At 36.2% G+C, this 19,399-nt stretch overlaps 1 long non-coding RNA gene across 7 annotated transcripts in view; it reads right to left on the minus strand.

Moving 5' to 3' along the window:
• The window catches only part of LOC141729188 (uncharacterized), a 194,724-nt gene that overhangs the window by 16,718 nt on the left and 158,607 nt on the right, over window positions 1-19,399 (minus strand). The window contains exon 7 of one of the 7 annotated variants that reach the window (XR_012580514.1): window positions 990-8,841. The exons of the other annotated variants lie outside the window; for them this stretch is intronic. This is a non-coding gene — a long non-coding RNA (uncharacterized LOC141729188). Of the gene's footprint in view, window positions 1-989; window positions 8,842-19,399 lie in introns of those variants that run through there. 7 annotated transcript variants of the gene reach the window in all.

Below are 19,399 nucleotides of genomic sequence, written 5' to 3' on the forward strand. Positions count from 1 at the left end.
GGGCTTGCTTGTAAACAGCAGAGAGAGGAAATGACACTGATGTTTTTGTAGGAATGGCTTAATTCAGAGCAATTTGGGAGCTTGCTGCATACCACTAATACTAGAAGTTTCAAAGTAAATCAAACAGGACAGAGACAATAAAGCCTGCAGTTATGCCTTTTGCACTAATTTTTCAGTCCACTTCTATATTTACTTCTCATGCCACATCTTTTGAATCAGCACAGTGTCATAAATTCTCTCCCTTACATGTGACAGTGAAGCATTGGAATGGGGTCTGGGATTTGCATGCTCACTGTGCATGCAGTGCACTTCAGCCAGAGGTGGGAAGGATATGGCAAGGGAAGACATACTTCTAAAGGAAAATCTGTCAGTCATGGTGCAATGGTCGTCCATCTCTTCCCTTGCTATCTGTCAGTACCACAAGATACGTGGAAATAGATTGTGTCTTTGAAACCTCAAGGTCTTTCTAAGAGCTGTTGGAACACAAAAGGCTCATATTCTTAGCTGGAAAGTCCATCTGGAATTTTCTTCTCCCTCCAGTGCCAAATTCTTCAAATGGCTTATTCTCTTCAGAGTAAGAAATTAATACCATCAAGCAATCCTGTTTTAGTGTTTATAGAGCTCAAGAAATTGTCTTGCTTTCTGACCTTAGTCTAATTTTTAAAAAGCTAAAAATGGAAACTATAGGTGTAAGTTTCATTAGAACAAGACTGCATTATGGACAGGTACAGGAATGACCCTGATATTTAAAAAAAGGTAATGGCATTATCCACTGGACAGAAAGGAAAATAGAATTATGAAAAAGGTTGCATAAGAATGTGTTGTGTTTAACAAGTCTTCTACAAGGTTAGGATTTAATTGTACTATCATCAGTGTAGATGACAAATGACCATATGGCTGAAGTATATTTAATATGTGGTTTTTTTAAACAATAAAAATTGGAAATTCTATACTTAACAATATCTGAGTTAGGACTGCTTGAGAAAAAAAAATAGTGTCTAAAGCAAATATAGAAGGAAAAGGTAAACTTAAAAGAGTATTTATTTGGAATATTCTTAATATTTGTTACCAGCACTAGGCTACTTTATTCTTCTTGGTAGTAATAGAACCATAAACAAACTTTTAAGTACAAACACAGATAACAAACTCTAGTAGGCCTTGTCTCCCAGTGTGCTTCCATGAAACATTTCAATAATAAATAATCGTAACAGTAAGCTAATATCAGTGGTTAACTGCTTTTATTTTTTTTAATCAAATGTTAGTAATTATCCTAGAAGTAACTAGCTTTAGTTGCTAGTAACTAGTTAGATTCTGATACATGGTTTGTCAGTCAGCAGCTTTCATCAGAGCAGTGCACTAAATAAGAGGAAGGCACAAGAAACTACGAGCTCTGTCAGACTCCTTGCTGTCACCCTCTCAACTGTACTTTTCATACACCATATCCTGACTCCAGGCATTTCTGACAGCCTCTCACTCCTCAATTTTTGACCTTTTTTGGCACAAAAGAAAATCTTCCAAGCAAAACCCTTGATTGTTTGCTTCCTAGGCCAGGAGATGAAAGGTGTCATAGTTTCCATCCAAGGGTTCCCAGAAGGGTTATTAGCTGATGTCCATTTCTATTATAACCTCCAGCACTGCAAACCCTCCAAGTGGGAGGAAATCTCTTTCTGACTGGTATCATGCAGCCTCTCAAGTCCTCATAAGAATGCTCCTGTTATTGATATATCTATAGAAAGGTGTTTTCTGCCATACTTCTTTCAAGTAGCTGAACAGGCCAGGCTTATGTTTTGGGTATTTTTCCTGAGGGAAATGTTAACTGTCCATGTTTCTGCAAGAATCCTCCTGCACTCTCCAAGTGAGCATGCAGAGAGAAACAGAAAAGAGGAAAGAGAGGTATCCACAAAGAACTGAAGAGTTTTGAGCTGTGCTACCATCCTGCACATCCTACCCTCTTCCTCTTTAGGATTTATAGACATAGTAGTCATTTTGTACCACCTCTGTATGGTGACTGCAAAATGTTTCTTGAATAAAGATATCCTTCTTCTTGGGTAAAGATTCCCTTACTTTGGATACAGGTATGCTCAGAGATCATCAAAGCTTCAGAGTGAGGCAGCATAGCCATGTGTGTAAAATCTGGAGTGGGGCTCAGGATGAGGTTAGGCCTTCAAACAGCATTGCAGCAAATGGCAGACACGCACTCCTCATTTTCCTAGTTTTGGAAGACACAGAACCTTACAAGTACTGATGGATGTATTGGCTAGGGACAAAACAGATGCAAATACAATGGTCTTTAATGGCATGGTATCATATTGTACACATCAGAGGGACTAAGGACTTCTTAGGGCATCTTAGTAATGATTTTGCAACTTCAGTGGAACAGAAACAGAGAAAAAAATTACAAGATGGTGACTACAAGAGAGATTTAAGCCTGTAGATACTATTTCCTTCTTTCTACCACCATCCCCACTCCTCATTCCCTTTTATTTTAGTCTACTTGATATTTTAAATGTGGAGAGGTGTTTTATAAGTGGAGAGATAATGGGAGAATCTTTCTCTGTCAACACCAATTCTTTCCTATGTTTTTGTTCAAGAAAGAGCAGCAGGCTTTGACTCCCAGTGGGGGGATATGGTTCTCTGTGGCTGTAAGCACGGGTTTTGTGTCAAGAGCTGATTCTCTCCCCCGTGTACTGGAGTCCACTGAAGAGGATCCAGGCACATAAATCCTTTTATGGATTTGACCTTAACCTTGTCAAGTTCTGCATCTTAGATTTGTCAGCTCCCAGACATGTTCAGATGTGTTTATTCTCTTAATATCTGTTTTCTATGTAAGGTTTCTGTTCTAAATCAGACAATTTTGGAGATGTTTACTTTATGCTGTCGTTTCCTGGAAGAGAGAGGCTGGGTGCTTACCTGACCCTGGACTTGCTGAGTTGTCAAACTGAGTAGAAAGATCCCAAGTACTTAGCAATTTTGTCACTTGTCTGCAGGGAGGAGACCAGAGATGTCTAGGGCAAGAATGCTGGTCCCAGAGGTTGATGGCCAGATGTCTGAGACAGATTGGAAAAACCTTACTGCAGTCAAAAACAAGGCCAAAGGTGCAAGTAACTCAGAAACTGCTGTAATTTGTATTTAATTATAAGTTGCAAATCAATACAAATAGTCTTGCCAGACAGATTCAATTGCATTTTTAATAAAATAAAATTAGTAATGAAAGAGAATGCAGAATGTGTGACAAATATATGTTAGGGAAATTTTTCATCGTGTCTTATGAAAACTTAGCCTGACAGGATTTACAGAAAAAATAAAATAAAAGGCTTTCCTTACCTTTTCTATGCTTAGATGAAGTGAAACTTCCATACCAATAACTGATGTGTGTAGTGAGTAGTGTAATTTTAACAAGATATTCCTAGTGTGCATTAGACTGCATGAACATCTGGAGCAGAAAAGAGTCTGTACTGAGAACAGCAATTAATAAAAGATCCCAGTAGAGTCAGATCATTGCAGGGATCTCCCAGACTCATAAACTACACACTGAGTAAGAAGAAAGAAAAGGTAGGCAGCTGGAGGGACCATCCATTTATACTCTGTTTGATTTCCTGGGTAAGAACCTCAGTGCACAGGAATGAAAGGGTACTTATTCTTATGCACTGTGATCAATCATTTTAGCCAAAAATCTGCTGGCATTCAACCAAAAAGATAGTCATAACATTAGATTTTAAATGTCCTTTATATGAAGTAGTGTTAGACAAAGTATTTCTTCTCATAAAATGCCCTGGAGTTTTATGTTCTTAAAATAGCCTTTTAAAAATTAAATAAAATAGCGAAACATTTTAATCACTTTAAAAGTCTTCTTAACATCAATCTTCATCACTACAGTAGAGCATTATTTCGGGATGCTGCCATGGCTGTAACACAGCCCAAGGCAGGATGGAGGTAGGAGTGTCCCTCTGATGAAACATCTGCAGCTGGGATTTGTGACACAGAGGGAGAACAATCCCACTGACTGGGAGGAGACTTGATGTCTGCCCTGTGTGAGCTGTCCAATGCAAGTAACTAGAAACTCCCAGGACAAGGAACATATACAAATTGTGGATGACAAAAACTAGTTAAGAGATGAAATAGTAGAAGAGCCTGAGCAACGAAGCAGCTGTGGATGCTCTGGAAGGAGCCCAGACAGTGCTAAAGCTATTTAGAAGCACCTCTTTGTCTTCCAAAATTACAGAAAATATTTTGTTCTTCTATCCCTTGAGGTCTTCATGCATAAAAGTAATTAAAGATCACATTTACCTTTCTTTATCCTGCTCTACCTTAGTCATTCCAAGGGATTTTTTTTTCTTTTTTAGTGCAGAAGTGTAAATTTCTGCAAGGTTGAAATAAGTTTATGAATACAGTGCTAATGTTCATAAACATTGAAAAACCACCCAGAGTTTGTTACTGCCATTGTGAAAGATGTCTCACTCTACTATTATCTTAGCTTTATGATATCATGTTTTGTGTGGGATGAGACTTTGCGCATATATTAAAGAAACAAAGACAATAATTATTGGATCTGCACACCAAGAGCAAGAGTGGTTCTTTAATCACACTCTATTCCATGAATACTGAGTGGAATACTACAGTAAAAAACCTTGATATTTTGACTGAGACATAGCAGAGCTTTAGTGCTCATAATACTCTGCTTTTATGGGGTCATATTTCTGTCTCAGATATATTAGTAGATTGTGCCAAGATTTAGGCTGTGCAGCTGCAGGAACTTGAAAAGTTGCCTCTAGTGTATCAGATACAAAACACGCAACATTAAATTTTGTGAACTATAGCAGTTAGCTAAGTGTATGATGTCTCTTTAAGGAAAGAGATTCAAATCAGGTTTCAACTAGGGCCCACTGAAACAACTGCAGGTTTTGGTGGGTTGTAAAATGGGCAGAGTTTCACGTCTTTACCAGAAGAATGACAACAAGAACAAGGTAAATCATTTGATGTTCATTCCCAGATGTTCAGTGGAAGAAGACATTGCCATAGAAAAGATGACCTCTGTCTAAAGAGAATTAACAAAATAGAAGCCTATTAAGGTTGTAGATATCAGCTGATGATATCAATTCTATGCCATATGGTAAAAAGGATTATTAAGGAAAGAAAGAAAAGGTCTATTTGGTGTTTTAATGGGATGTTCTAAAAAGCTGATTTAACTCAACTTGATATTTGTAATTTTATCCTGATAGCTGCTGATAGCTAATAGGAGACCCAACAGGCAGAGAGGGGCTATAATGCAGAATTTAAAATTCCCGTGTAGTCACTGTGCTTGTTTTCTTATAAACTGAGGTCACAGACGTTAGAAATTATGTGGGGATGATGTAGGCTGTCATACAATAATAGAATCACTTGGGTTGGGAAAAAGCTTCAGGATCATCAAGTCTAACCATAAACCTATTATTGCCAAATCTGCCAGAGTTGTGTCTTTCTGCACATCATCTACACATCTTTTAAATACCTCCAAGGATGGTCACTTTGCCACTTCCCTGGGCAGCTTGTTCCAATGCTTGACAACTCTTTAAAGAAATTTTTCCTAATATCCAGTCTAAACCTCCCCTGCTGCAACTTTAGGCTATTCCCTCTCAAATGATCACTTGCTACAAGGGAAAAGAGTAATTCCACTAATTTAAGGTTTTACTAATAGCATGCATTACCGCTTTTTGTAAGAATGAAAGCTGCATATTTGGATAGCAACACATAGGAAAGGAATTTTCATTTGCAAAAGAAGTGTACAGAAGGTAAGTAACCATGTTCCAATGGTATTTTAAGACCACATCTCCTTAAACTATTTTTAAAATAGGCACCTAGAATCTTACAGAAATTCTGATAATATTACTGACACCATGTGTTCCAATACCAAGGGCCAAATATGTTCAGTCCATTTTGCTTTTCTTGTGCATTTTGTTTCTTTTGGATTAATTCCTTTTGCCTAGATCACTTAGATGAAGCCTTCCACTTGCATCTATAGTGTGCAGAGCATATGAGCACATAGCATTTCATTATCCATGATTTTGCTAAGTGTGATTCCCAAGAAATTACTGGAGCCAAAAAAGTCGTGAGAAGGAGTAAAAACCTAAGAAACAGGACAAGATAGAAGATGTTTGATCAGTTAATACGAAGGTACATTTGGGGGAATAATAAATCATTTGGTCTAAGGGCAACTCGGTTCTCTGGAAAGAGATACGAAAGTACTCAAGGAAAAACATATGGAGAACAGATCATAGGTGAATATTGCCTTATTGTGCTGTTTGTTGGGTAGATTCTACCAACCTTTACAGACTCTTTCCAGCTTTACACTGTAGAGGATGCTAGTTATGCAGGATAAATTCAAAGAGCTGTCAATATCATTTGGAAAGAGGCAAACGTCCTACATCAGATGGAACATACACTGGTTGTAAATAACAGGATCAATATTTTAAAGTCCTGATTCTTCAACTCAGTTTCATTTCTTATACAACAGTTCATATACCTTCACATTTGCCTAACTATTCTTTGCATAAGTAGATAAAATGATTAAGAACATACTACACAATCATGGTATGCTCCCGAGAACAGTGGTATCTCTGAATGTGGTAAATAATGTAGAAAGGGCACAAGATGCAGAGAGGAGATAAATATTTAGTTTGAGATTGTCAAAGCATGAGGGAATTAGATTCCTAAATCCTAATAAAATTTAACAGGAGTTGGAGACCTTAATTCCCTTAGGTGCCTTTGAAAATCTCATTTGTATTTTCATTTTAAGCTAGAACAATGATTCTGTGTAATATCAATTTCATTAAGAAGACACCAGTCTATTTTCCACCCTTTTAATTTCAAAAAGTATGATTTTCAGCATTGTAAACATATAAAATCCAGCTGGTCAGTGAGTCAAAATTTGACTTGAAGGATCGGATTACTTTCTGTACTGATTTATCCAGTGAATAGCCACACTGCTTTTTGCTTTGCTTTCGTTAACTAGCTGTGTTTAGACTATTCCCCTGATGTTTCCTACTCAATCACTTTAATTATGAGATAAGGACTTACTATTTCCTGCTTTGATAGGAATTGCTCACCTCTGAACTAAGTTAGAGTTAACGATGTTTTTCTCTATTTTCACATTAATAGTCTTTCTTTATTAATTCCTTGGTTTAGTGCATTTCAGTGCATTGAGAAAAAATAAAATTAAATTAGGTAAAAGGAGCTATACTGTACTAAACCCAACCCAAAAATCCTCAGTGTTATGTAGCAAGTCCATAATTATTTCTATCCCAGCAGCCTTTGCTGTATTTTTTCTATTCAAATCCTGTACTTTTCTGATTTATAAAGTAGAAATTGTTGCATTAGTTAAAAATTTAAAGAAATATCAGTTCTTTTATAAAGGACAACTAGGCCTTTCCTCCTCCCCCTCCCATGTTTGTTTTTATTTTAGCTTCCTGGGTTGTTTCACTCACCAGTATATTGGTTTTCCCCCAGACTGGGAAGGCAGTAGTTTAGACTTATTTGGCCTTGGTGGATAATCCATCCCTCTGGCTCTTAGCTTCTTTCTGTATGTTTTGACATGGTTACTGAAAAAAGCCAGTTCTATTAGACAATACTTTCGGGGATGAAGCTGTGAACTAATTACCTTTCCAGTTAACAGCATAAAAATTAAAGCAATATAGTGTAGTCCATTAATTTTACAAAAATTGGCGCAGATCTTCAGCTGATGTAAGTGGACACATCTGATGGATTTACTCCTGCTGGGGATAAGGCTTCCTTTATTGACTTTTCAAAGCATTTCCAGATTTCAGGCCAAGCATTGCAGTACATTTTGATTAATTTCTCTTAGCCGCTGTAGATCTTGCCCATCTTGTCTGTTGTGGAGATTATACTCATCCTGTATCTGAAGTGTAAGGTTCCTATTGTGTTTTATTTGCTGTGTTCTGTAAAGCTCCTCACTGATTTTTAATCCATGGATCATTCTTATTTAGCATTACAAGTAGATTTTCAGGATCTTAACACAATAACTCCAAAAATAATGAACTGCTGTCAGCTGCAAGCTTTTCAGTTTAATAGTAGAATAATTCTGTATTATTTTTATTTCAAACAACACTGGATAACCTTAGATTTTGTTATGATGGAAAGCATGCTATTCTTTTTAATTTTTTTTATGTGACTGCTGCGAATATTGAACAGTTCTTGGACATATTCAAACCTTTTCTTTTTCCTTTTCTCTTTCCCTTAGCTGTAATGAGCTAATCTCAGTACACTATGGGCTGAATGCAAAGTATGAGGAGGAAGGTTTCAGAAAGAAAAGAAATAATATTCATTGTTGATGTTCGCTAATTTGGAGTTGCATGAAATCCGTAACTTGAAAATACTTTTTAAATAGTGTTAAATTGAATATGTTTCTCAGAAAGAAAGTGAAGTTCAAAGGAACTTGGACCAGCAGGGATGCTGCCTTGTGAAGAACTATTTGATAAGCCCATCCTGAAAAAGCTGTGTAGTGAAACCCAAGGGCACCATTTCTCATCCACATGGTGCCACAAAATCACCAGACTCCAATCTGAGTTCAGAAAAGAGGAATGGGGCATTTTGTACCAAGCCACATGATGGATAATCTAGAAAGGCCCTGTCACCTGAAGAGGCAGTGGCAAGCTGAAGCACAATGGCAGCCAGTACCCAAGGCTGTCCACAAACATTATCTGCTCTGAAATGGAGATGATCCATAAAGAAGAGGATTCACTTCAAAGATTCCCAGAAAAATCACATGAATCCTTCCAAGACTGTCCCCAGAGTCACCTCTTTAACTGAGCAGCATAGACAACTGTCTCTCCTGGCCTGAAGAGCAGCCTGGAAAAAAAGATGGAAACACTTTGGTGAAGGAAGGTAGGAGACAGCAAAACAAGCATAAAATAAATGCTTAATTATTTAAAAAAACCCGAAACATCTCTTAGTTCATGTTCCAGGAAACGAAGAGCAGGAGAATATTTTGTACCTGTAAATTTCATAAAAATGGCAAAACTTATTTCTTAGATTGTTCTTTAAAAATGAAAAAAAAAAAAAAGGAGATTCAGTCAAACAGATAACGTATATTAAATACCCATGGAAATCCAAAACAAATGCACTGCCTAACCAAGATGAAAGACCAAGAATACTTCTGATGTTTTAATCTGTAAAATAAACAGTTCAGTATATTGATAGGGCTTAATTATATCCTTTCTTACTTAAATGACTTTCTATATTAAAACTGTAGATATTAAATTATGCTAAAGTAAAATATTTTTATCATAATTTAAATTTATTTATACTTGTTAAACTTTTGTGAGGTTAGTTCATAAATCTACATCAAGCATTTTAATACAAAGACTGTTGACTTAAACTCATAATCTGCTTAATCAACAGTTTTAGTTTATTATCAGAAAGCATCAGTAACCTTGATGCACTTTATCTTAATTTATGCTTTCATCAAATAGAGAGAGAGCTAAATAATAAGGGATCACATTAGAAATGCATTGGAAAATGTACATCAGGAAAAGAATTCAAGAACATTTGGCAGCAATTACTATCTCCATGCAGCTAAATGCTGGCAATATCATTACACATTCCTTATCAGAGCCTTCTTCTGTGCAGGTCTTGAAACATGTATTCCATCTCAAATTATGAGTATAATTCATCTATACTGGCAGTACCACTAGGTTATATTTGACTCCCAAAGTCAGTACTATTATTCTGAGGCATCTTTTCATGAAGATACCCTTCCCAGATTTTTCCCTGAGTCCTTGTATATAGGACCTTGTGTATAGTCCTTGTGACTATTAGGCAGTTTTTGAAGTGCTCTACAGCACATCAGTCAGATGATCTTGAAGGCATATTCAGATTTATATTGGAATATTTGAAGAAAACACCCCTGTGCTTGCAGCGGGCATGTACTGAAGGCACAATATAAGGGCTACCCTACTAGCATGCTCCCATGGAATAAAGAATTATTAAGTGGTGTTTGTTTGTAGTTTTTACTTTTGTTTTTTAGTTACAGTCTTCCCAAACACTTCTGGAAGGTTTGGAAGGGAAAACTGCAATGAGCATTCACATAATGTCTATTAAAGATGCCCTCTTTACAGTTAAAAACATCCAAAGCAGTGAATTAACTGTGAGAAGCGTGGGCTTTTTTTTTCTCCACATAACTACACAGAACAGAAACACAGGGGACCATTAGCTTGCATGGTAACTTGTTTGTCTACTTGAAACCCACTATTCATCCTTATAAAATATTGAACATCCCAGAACCCAGGGGATGTTATAACAAGCACCACACTGGTTTTGTGTTCTCTCTGACACGGTTGTGGCAGAAGAAAATCCTGGGGGCATGGATTGAATTTGAGATTTTGCAGCCACTTTGCATGTTCTGAAAGCCAGTTCTCAAAAATGCGTTTCAAAAACTCATGTACTTCAAACAAAACATTAAAAATGTTTATAATCACTGCATCCTCCAGTGTCAAAAATACATTATGGTGTGGAAATTATTTCCAAGGATATTTTTAAAATAAATATATGGAATAAAGGTGTACTATTCCAAAAGCATCAGACATTAAGCATTTTTTCCAAAGTTGGTTATTTTCTAGAACTCACAACTTATTTTCTGCCATTCTTTCGTTGTCTAGAATTCTACATCACTGATAGTGTTCTTAGTTTTGTCCTTCTGCTTTCATTTTCCCTATTCCATTGATATTTTCCTTTATCAGTTCCCTGATGAAAAGCAAAGAGTCATTTACAAAAAAAAAACCCAAAAACATTTTAACTATCATTAAAATTATTAGAGAAAAAAGGTATAAATTAATACAAATTAATGGAAGGATTAATAAGGATAGGTAGTTGTTCCAAAACTCAAAGTAGGAAGAGAAGTCAGATGACATTTTGGACTCAAGGAAGATAGAGAGTCAGATCTGATGTTTACATTGAGTAAAACCAATTTCCAGGCACAGAAAAGTCCCAGCCCAAATGTCTTCAGCCAGAATTAGGTTTCTTGAGATTCATTTGGTAAAACTGATTACTAGGGACCTTCACTTACTCATGTAAGTGAAAACAGTTTGTATGTAATATTAATTCATTTCAATGTAAAGTCATTACATGGAGATAAATAATTAGATGTTTTCATGATCCTTCCACAAAGGCTGCTTATGTTTTTTATAGAATAAAAGCCAAATGAAGAATTCAGCCAAAAATAAGCAGTAGATTGCAATTTACCCATGTTCAAGCTTTACAGAATCCCAGCCAAGGGCTGGAAGAAACAAATGGAAACAAACATGTAAGCTGAACATTGGATGTCCAGCTCTTATAGAAGTCAGAAGCTTGTTTCTGTTTTGAAATTAAACTCAAACTAAAAAACTGGTTATCTTCTGCTCTGAAGTGAATTGTAAGGTAACTTCATGCCTGTAATATTTGCTTAATGTAGTCTTTGCCTTTACAATACCTTTTACACTCTTGGATAGTGAACTCTGTGGCTTTGAACAGATTATTAATTTTTTGTGCCATTCCCAAAAGAATAAAGTATTGGCCTTGGTTTTTGTGTGTTGTACTTGATGAATTTGTCTTTCTCTATGTTATTGTCTTTTTCACTGAGAACATTTTCAGTAAAAATCTTGTTTAGGAACCACATGAAACTGACACAAAGCATATGCATCCCCAGATTTATTTGTCTTTTTGCAAAGTCAGTTTCTATTACCATGTGTACCCTTTTAAAAGCTGCTGAAGTATAAAAGCTTTTACCATTTGGTGAGTAGCTATTTTGCATTACTACTTTATGGAGTCACATCATAATCCATCAAACTCCCCTTTATAATTATTAGTGAATTCTAAATGACAGAGTTCATTCCTCAACACCTTGTATGACAGTAAAAAATAAGGTTTTTCACTAAGTTCCTTGCAATGTAGACTAATTGGTATACTAATTGACTTTTACTATAATTTAAGCTTATTGTTTATTGCTTTTAGATTGTTAGCTGACATTCATTTTTCTACTAGAACACAGTAGATATTGTTTTTGTAAAGGCAAATATGCTTTAATTGTACTATACCAGTGAGATGTCTGGGTTTTCTTTTTGAACAACCTGTTTGTACCCAAGATAATTTTCTTCCATGAGTTTTGTCTGCAGTAAAGAACAAATTGTATTTTAGCCTGGTATGTGATCAACAGAGTGTGTTGTCATTGCAGAGGTAAGGAAATTAGTATAGAGCAGATTTTTGCACTTTCTGCTGAACCCAAGCCTAACCCAAGCTAGCATTATTCAGCTGTCAGGAGCTTTTACATTCCAAGCATTATCATCATTAGTGTGTTTGGTTACAGTCCTTCAGAGCAGGTTTACCAGGTTAATTAGATTTGGTAAATACAAAAATGAGTTTAAGTAACATTAAGGATCTGTTCTAGGCCAAAAAAAAGGAAAAAAAAGTCTAAATCAAGCTTGGAGCAGTCCTTTGTAGACATATGCAGATGAAAAAAAGAATTGATAACATGACTTAGAAACAGTGTTATGTCTATATCTGTATTTCTAGATTTTACAATGCTGACATAGATCACTGGCTACGTTTTATTAAAAGCAACTTAATAGGTATGATTTATACATATACTGTGTCAAGGGTCTAGTTTGGTGCATTCAAATTCCTATAAAAAGTAGCCCAGATTTTTGTATTATGTAATAAATTTCAGGATGTACTGCTGACCATTGCCTGGGCTCTATTCAGATTTTTCATCAAGAAAGACTTACATTTCTTTGACACCATCCATAAAATTAGCCTATTTCATTTAAAGCATGTTTTATTCTGTGGTGTACACAAGTATTACATCATCTTTATTTTTTAAAGATCTATTTTACAATAAGGTTATTACCCATAATAAGTTTTATACTGATAGTGCTGACTGCACTGAAAATTTTCCTTTCTTCATGTACACAGGCACGCAAAGTAAATTTTTCTCAAAATTCAGTCCAATTTTAGTGTCATGCAGATAGCAACCATGATCTGAACCACATTTATACATATATATCTAGGTATCCAACAGTAAATTACAGTGATTACTATTATATAGTAATAGGGAATAGGTTTCTGGACTGTTCCAGGAACAAAAATTTCATCATTCTTATGAATAAGATGTAGTTTCCACAAACGTTTCAACAACTTGTGGAGGATTTAAGTGTGATGAAAGAAAATGTAGGTTAACTTCAGAAAATGACAAATAAGAAAAAGGATAACTTCCTGTTTAGATTTTGAATATTTAATCAAGAAACATTCATTCCAACTTGGGAACATGTATATTGCTATTCTTTTTTTTTTTTTTTTGAGCACTAGCATTTAAATTTTTTTTTAAATGGGAAAACAGTCAAGGCATAGGTGGACAGAGTACTTTCAGAAATGTTAAATGGAACCTCACTTAAGAAGTTATTGATATTGCCAGATAAATTTGATGCTCAGAACTAGTCATTTTGTCATCTAGTTAAACCTGGGAAAGCAGCAGACAAAGACAGAGTTGCCAAGGAAATGCTGAAAGCTAGTTGTGATAAGACTCCCAGTAAAATTCCCCAAAGTTTCAGTGGAAGAAGGAACCAGAAGAAAACCCAGAACAAGATGTAAGTCTTACCACATGGCTGCTGAAGTATTACATGTCTTTAGAGGACAAAGTCCCCTGTATTAAGCAGGATAAAAGCAGGAGAAACTATGAGAGAATAAAGGTACGAACAGTTCATTTAATAAAACAGATCCTTAACAAAGATTTGCAAAGTCTGTGCAAGCAGAGGACAGAAATGTGTCTGGCAAGTGTCAAGTGTGTGCCACACCAAGCATGCCATCATGCCTGGGCAGCTGGTAAAGCAGGGAGCAGCTTGCTAAAAGAGGGGAACCATCTGAAGTGTTCTAAGTGAAGTTTAGTTCCATTGGTGCCCCAGATGGGAAGGGACACACACAGAAATCATTGCTGTAACAGGGCTGGAGGTCCCCACTGTGGCTGAGTTCAGACATTTTACATTATAGTGAAGCTATTGGGTTAAGTTAAAACCTTTTAATTTAACCGATTAATCAGTGAATTGGGATCACTTTTAAGAGTGTACACACAGAGCAGAAACAAATCTTTTGCTCTATGTTACTACAAATTAGAAAAAAATGTTCTGTCTTATAATCAAAGATATGTAGACCTTCAAATATTCAAAAGACAATGAAGCTTTGTTATCAACAACTTTTCTGTTCTTTCCAAACATATAGTATCAGAGAAAGAATAGTTTAGTAAAACATGTATTTCTTTACTATCTGCATATCTGAGTCACTCTTTTACCCTCTAAAGTTTGGTATTTTACTGTGAAATCCTTAATTCTCACCCCATTACAAATAGTTTTCCCACCAAAGTGTAGAAAGGGAGCAGCGTGGTAGGGTGTGGAGTTGTTGAGGAGCAGTAAAATGCCATCATGCAGAAAAAGCTCTTAGCTCTCTGTGATGCTTGTCAGATCCTGGGAGTCCCAGGGAGAAGGAGAGGCAGCAACAACTACACAGGTGAAACTCCTGCTGGCAGTGGGAAACTGAGGACAGCAGAGGGGCAGCTGAGGCACCTGGTCAGCTGTCAGTGAGGCAGATCTGATGTGGGGAGCAGCTGCAAGCAGGAGGTCACTGAGAGAGGAGCAGCGGGACCAGGAGGCATGGAGAGAGAAAGAGTTTCCAAAGAGGAGAGAGGAAAAACTTCAGAGTGCTGGCAGACAAAGTTACAGGAGTGGGTGGGTGGTGATTGAGTGGGAGGGCACAGTAAGAGATGAGAATTCATTTCACAGGACTTCAGGGACATGGCACACAGAGGCATCAGAAGGGTTAAAATGAAAGCCAGAAATGCTGAATAGCAGGAAGGGAGTATAATATGAGTGAATTGGGAACTGGGATTCGAGATGACTTTTTAGGACCAAGCAAAAATATTTGAAGAGGAAGAAAAGGTTGTCTCCCTTTCAGGAGGAAAGATGAGTTAAAAGGTTTGGAGGTCAGAGGGGACACAAGCAGACAGAGAAAATTCTAAGGAAGGAAAGAATGTTGAGTGTACAAAAAAGAGAAAGGGATGCATGAGGGACTTCTGAGGGTGGAATTCTTCAGGGCAAGCAGGTAAGGTGTAAGTGAGTGAAGAAAGAAGTTGATAAGGAAAATATATCTTGTCTCTCTTCAGATATCACAGACTACATAAATGTCTCTCTTCTGTTCAAATAAATAGAAAATTACCCACTGGCCTTAGTGAGGAAATCAGTTCAGCTGTATGGATGTGGATTCTGAGTAAAATGTCAACCTAGGGAACATGAAGAGGATAGATATTTTTCCAACTATTATATTCTATGTGGACATATTCTAAGTTTATGAAGGTAATTTGCTTAGGGAGAGCGGGGTTTGTGTTTGTGTGTGTATGTGTGAAATTCACCAGTTTTCTGTGTGGCCATACAAAAAAGGAGAGCTGAATCTTCATGAGAGGTCATCCCTTTCAAGTTTAACACATTAATTACTCACTAAAACAGGTTATTCCTTACAATTTTAGCTTATCCTATTGCAGAAGTCTATGTCAGGATTCAAATTTCGCCTGTTAAAACTTCATTTTGGTGTAATGAAATATCTCTTGTTAGTGTTAATTGAAGTTTGCTATCTGAATCCTTGGACTACAACTTTTATTCTCAGTTTTCAGTCCTGACTTGCCATCAAGCTCACTGTGAAAGGTACCTCTGGTTGTTAGGCAAATACTCTTTCTAATTAATTAAACCTTAAAACTTCTCTTTTGTTGTATACCTAGAGGCATACTTGTTTAGCAAAATGCCCCACTTTGTTTATAGGATATATGAATCATTGAATTTTAGCTACAGAATAGTTCCACCCTGAGATACCATTCATAAGTGGTCTACTTGCCTTTATTAAACCTTCATTAACCTTTTACCATTCATCTTCTGATTTCCAGTATCACATCCACTGTCTGGACTAATTAATAATTCCTCCTGCCTTGGGACACTAATGAAAAACAAGAACACATTTTATTTTTTCCTTCTGTTTAGATCCCACACATTTGCTTATGACAACAACTGAAATGCTTTGAGAACTGTTATGTATTTTTGAAATTAATTATTCCTCCAAACATAATACTTGAATAGTTTGTTGAGGTTATTGGTGCAAATGTGCAAATTCTAGTTCCCTCAAGCACAGGCTAAATGCCTATAATTTCTGTGCACTTGCAGTGTGGAATATTTAAAAATTCTTCTGACTTTGGATAATTTTTTCCTATACTTTTTCATCCAGCTTGTACAATTTCCCTCATATAAATCTCTTTAATACTACTTTTTCTATCTCTAATTTTAGATTTTTTCAGTCCTTTTTACCTTCAACACCCTTGGCATTGAATGAACTTCTTACAGGATTTTATGGAGGACTCTATTGTCAGCTGAAAGACTTCTCTGAATTGCCAGGTACTGCCAATTTCAAAAATTGGTTTTAAATTTATTTTTGCTGCCTTTGTGTTTGCTCTCATTAGTCATAGATCAGGATTTTCGTGGTCTCTCTTATGTGCTGCTATCTCCTTTCTGATACGCTCTGTCTCTGATTTCTGAATCATCTCCATTGTCCTTAATTATTTTTTCACTTTTGTCCTAATCATGCTTCTTAAAAAAACCAATTACTTAGCTGGGACAAGAACTGCTGTAGAGGTAACACAGTTTTATAATACACTGTATTGATCACCTTTTGGATGTCGTGTTTTTGTGGTTTACATTGACTGTATAAATGGTCTGCTTTCACTCAAAAATTTCACTTGACTGCCAGGTTAGTAATGGCAGCATTTTATTAATATCAGAATGTATCAGAGTGTTCTAACACAGTCTCTAATTTTACTAAAAATACTTACAAAATCGAATCAGTACAAAAGTCTGCGGATTTTCACTGACTAGCAGTGGTGAGCCATATGTCACAAATGTCTATCTAGGCATTCTGTACTCTGCTCACATAACATGGTATGTAAAACAAGCATTTCAAATACCTGGCATACATAGTCCAAAAGCATAAGGCTAAAAAATAATAATAATAATACTATATCTAATATAAAATTACTTTCTCATTGGTTCTGTTAGGTTATTAATCCTTCCTACCTGATATTAACAGCATACTTTCTTCTTTATTTCCCTCTATGCATTTCTTTATAGTCCACCTCAATGATATCCAGCTTTTATAACAAAAGTCTTGAATATGCCAGGTTCAAAATGTCTGCTTTTAGTTTTCAGGGTACTGCCAACAAAATAATTTAACCTAAACATTCATTTCACACTGCTGAGCCCTGGGTTTGCAGCTTCATTTGCAGTCACTCTTCTGTCTGAATACATCTCTTCAGTTCCACCATTTCATCATTTTCTTCTCCCTGTCCCACTTCATTTGTGCTCATTTCATGAGGCATAGCATATCTTGTAATGCAGTATATATTCTCTGCCTTGACTTGTTTTGTGGTAAGCATGCAAATGCACTGGTGTTGGTGAGGTGTCTTGATATCTTTTCTGAAGCTATCATTGCAGTTGTGATCTGGTCAATTTATATTTGCAGAAATTTAAATGTTAAGGAATACAAAACTTCTGGATATTTTGTAATTTAATTGAAACCAGTAATTTTACAGAAACAGGCAAGCGATATGTTTCCACATAAACTCATTTTATTTCCTTAACACAGGCAGTAGTTTCTTACTAAAACACATTTTTCAGTCATGATTGTTTTGGAATATGAAGATCTCTATTGTCACAGAGAGTACTTGTAGTAACCTTTTTGTAAACATCTATTGAATTATATGTAGTTAAGCACATTTGGATAAAATTGCCTATTTTCTTTTTGCTTGTGGTAGGAAGAGGTCTGCATTTCTTTAGTTTTGAGGATGAGTCCTTTGAAAGCATGCTGGTGTGATTTAGGCTTATGGAGGGGCAATTATTACCAGTGCACTGCAATTTGACCCAGGTGTGGGGTTATGTGCAGGAAAAAATAATGGAAAAAAAAATTTTTATTCTCATTTTATGTATGAATTCTCCCATGTTATTTTCCCCTTTGTTTTAATAGCACCTTTTTTGTAGGGTTTTTTTTTTTTTTGAGACTCAGTTACAACTTACCAACCACCTTTCTTTCTGCCCAGATTCTGTTTCATTTCCTTGTCCCCTCTAAGTTACCAGTTTTTTAACAAACCTGTACAAATTTTTCTAAAGGCTTACTTGTCCCACAGGAATTTAGCTTTCATTTTGCTTTCTCTAATACACATTTCATACCTTGTCACTTCAGTTCCATTAGGACCTGTCATTTATATTATAATAAGTCATTCCTGAGTTAATCAACATTCCTACTTACAATGCTTATTAATGTGACACGTTGTGGTGTTCCTTCTTCTGTGACCACTAAATTTTAAACTTCTCTCATAGCTCTCCCTCTTTGAAAGTGATTTTTTTGTATTTTACTCTTTGTTTTTTCTGTTTCCCACCCTCAACGACATTTTTAATTTTCTTTACCTTGCATATCCTTGTCAAATAAGCTTAATATCATGGTGGTTGCTTTCCATTTTTCTTTCTTTCTTTGCAAATAATTTTCTCAGTTGCCTAAAAGTTCATTTATCCTAATGGCATCAATAATTATTTGTATGAAAGTAAAGCCTGTGGGACCCAGTCAGGTGAACTCCTATTATACTGAGTGCTGTGCAAATAAGTCTTTGCCAGAGGTCAACAGGACACAAAGTTATGATTTCAGTTTCACATTTAATTTAAGAAAATGTGCGATAAAGTACAATAACAAAGGGCAGGATAAGGAGAGTGAAGGACACGCCACACCAGGGCAGTAGATATACTTTGTCCTGAGCTCATAATTTTCCACTCCTCTCTGGGACATTCACTTGAACCCAGTTACCCCAAGTGCCGGCAGAGAAACCAGCTGGAATGGAGCACTTTGGGAGCTATCCTCAGTATGCTCCTCTTGGCAGCATGACTTGACACAGAAAACCCAGGAATCCTGGAAATTTACACTCAGACTTGATATAACTTGGTGTCTTAGTATAGGCAAATATGTGCATCAAACCCATACCAAAATTCCTTTCCTGTGGCTATTATCAATTGCCATTTGTAAAGGCTCTTTGTCAGCATAGATTGAACAAATCTGACATGAAGGTAGGAAACACCAGTTACTCAGTGCTCTCATACTCTTGACTGAGATGTGCAATGGGAAACGTGGAGTTTGTCATGTTTTGCTTATCCTTACAACAAACAAGCATTCAAGTCTCACTTTAGGCTTCATTTTAAAGGAAAATGGGTTTTTTTAAATCATATTTTGTGGAGGGTAATTGTCAGGATAATTGGCTAATACTGAGGTGAAATATTTGCCTGAATTATCTTGTGAACATGCACAATTGTGG

This window comes from Zonotrichia albicollis, chromosome 5 (genome assembly GCF_047830755.1).
Source record: "Zonotrichia albicollis isolate bZonAlb1 chromosome 5, bZonAlb1.hap1, whole genome shotgun sequence".
Taxonomy (NCBI): domain Eukaryota; kingdom Metazoa; phylum Chordata; class Aves; order Passeriformes; family Passerellidae; genus Zonotrichia; species Zonotrichia albicollis.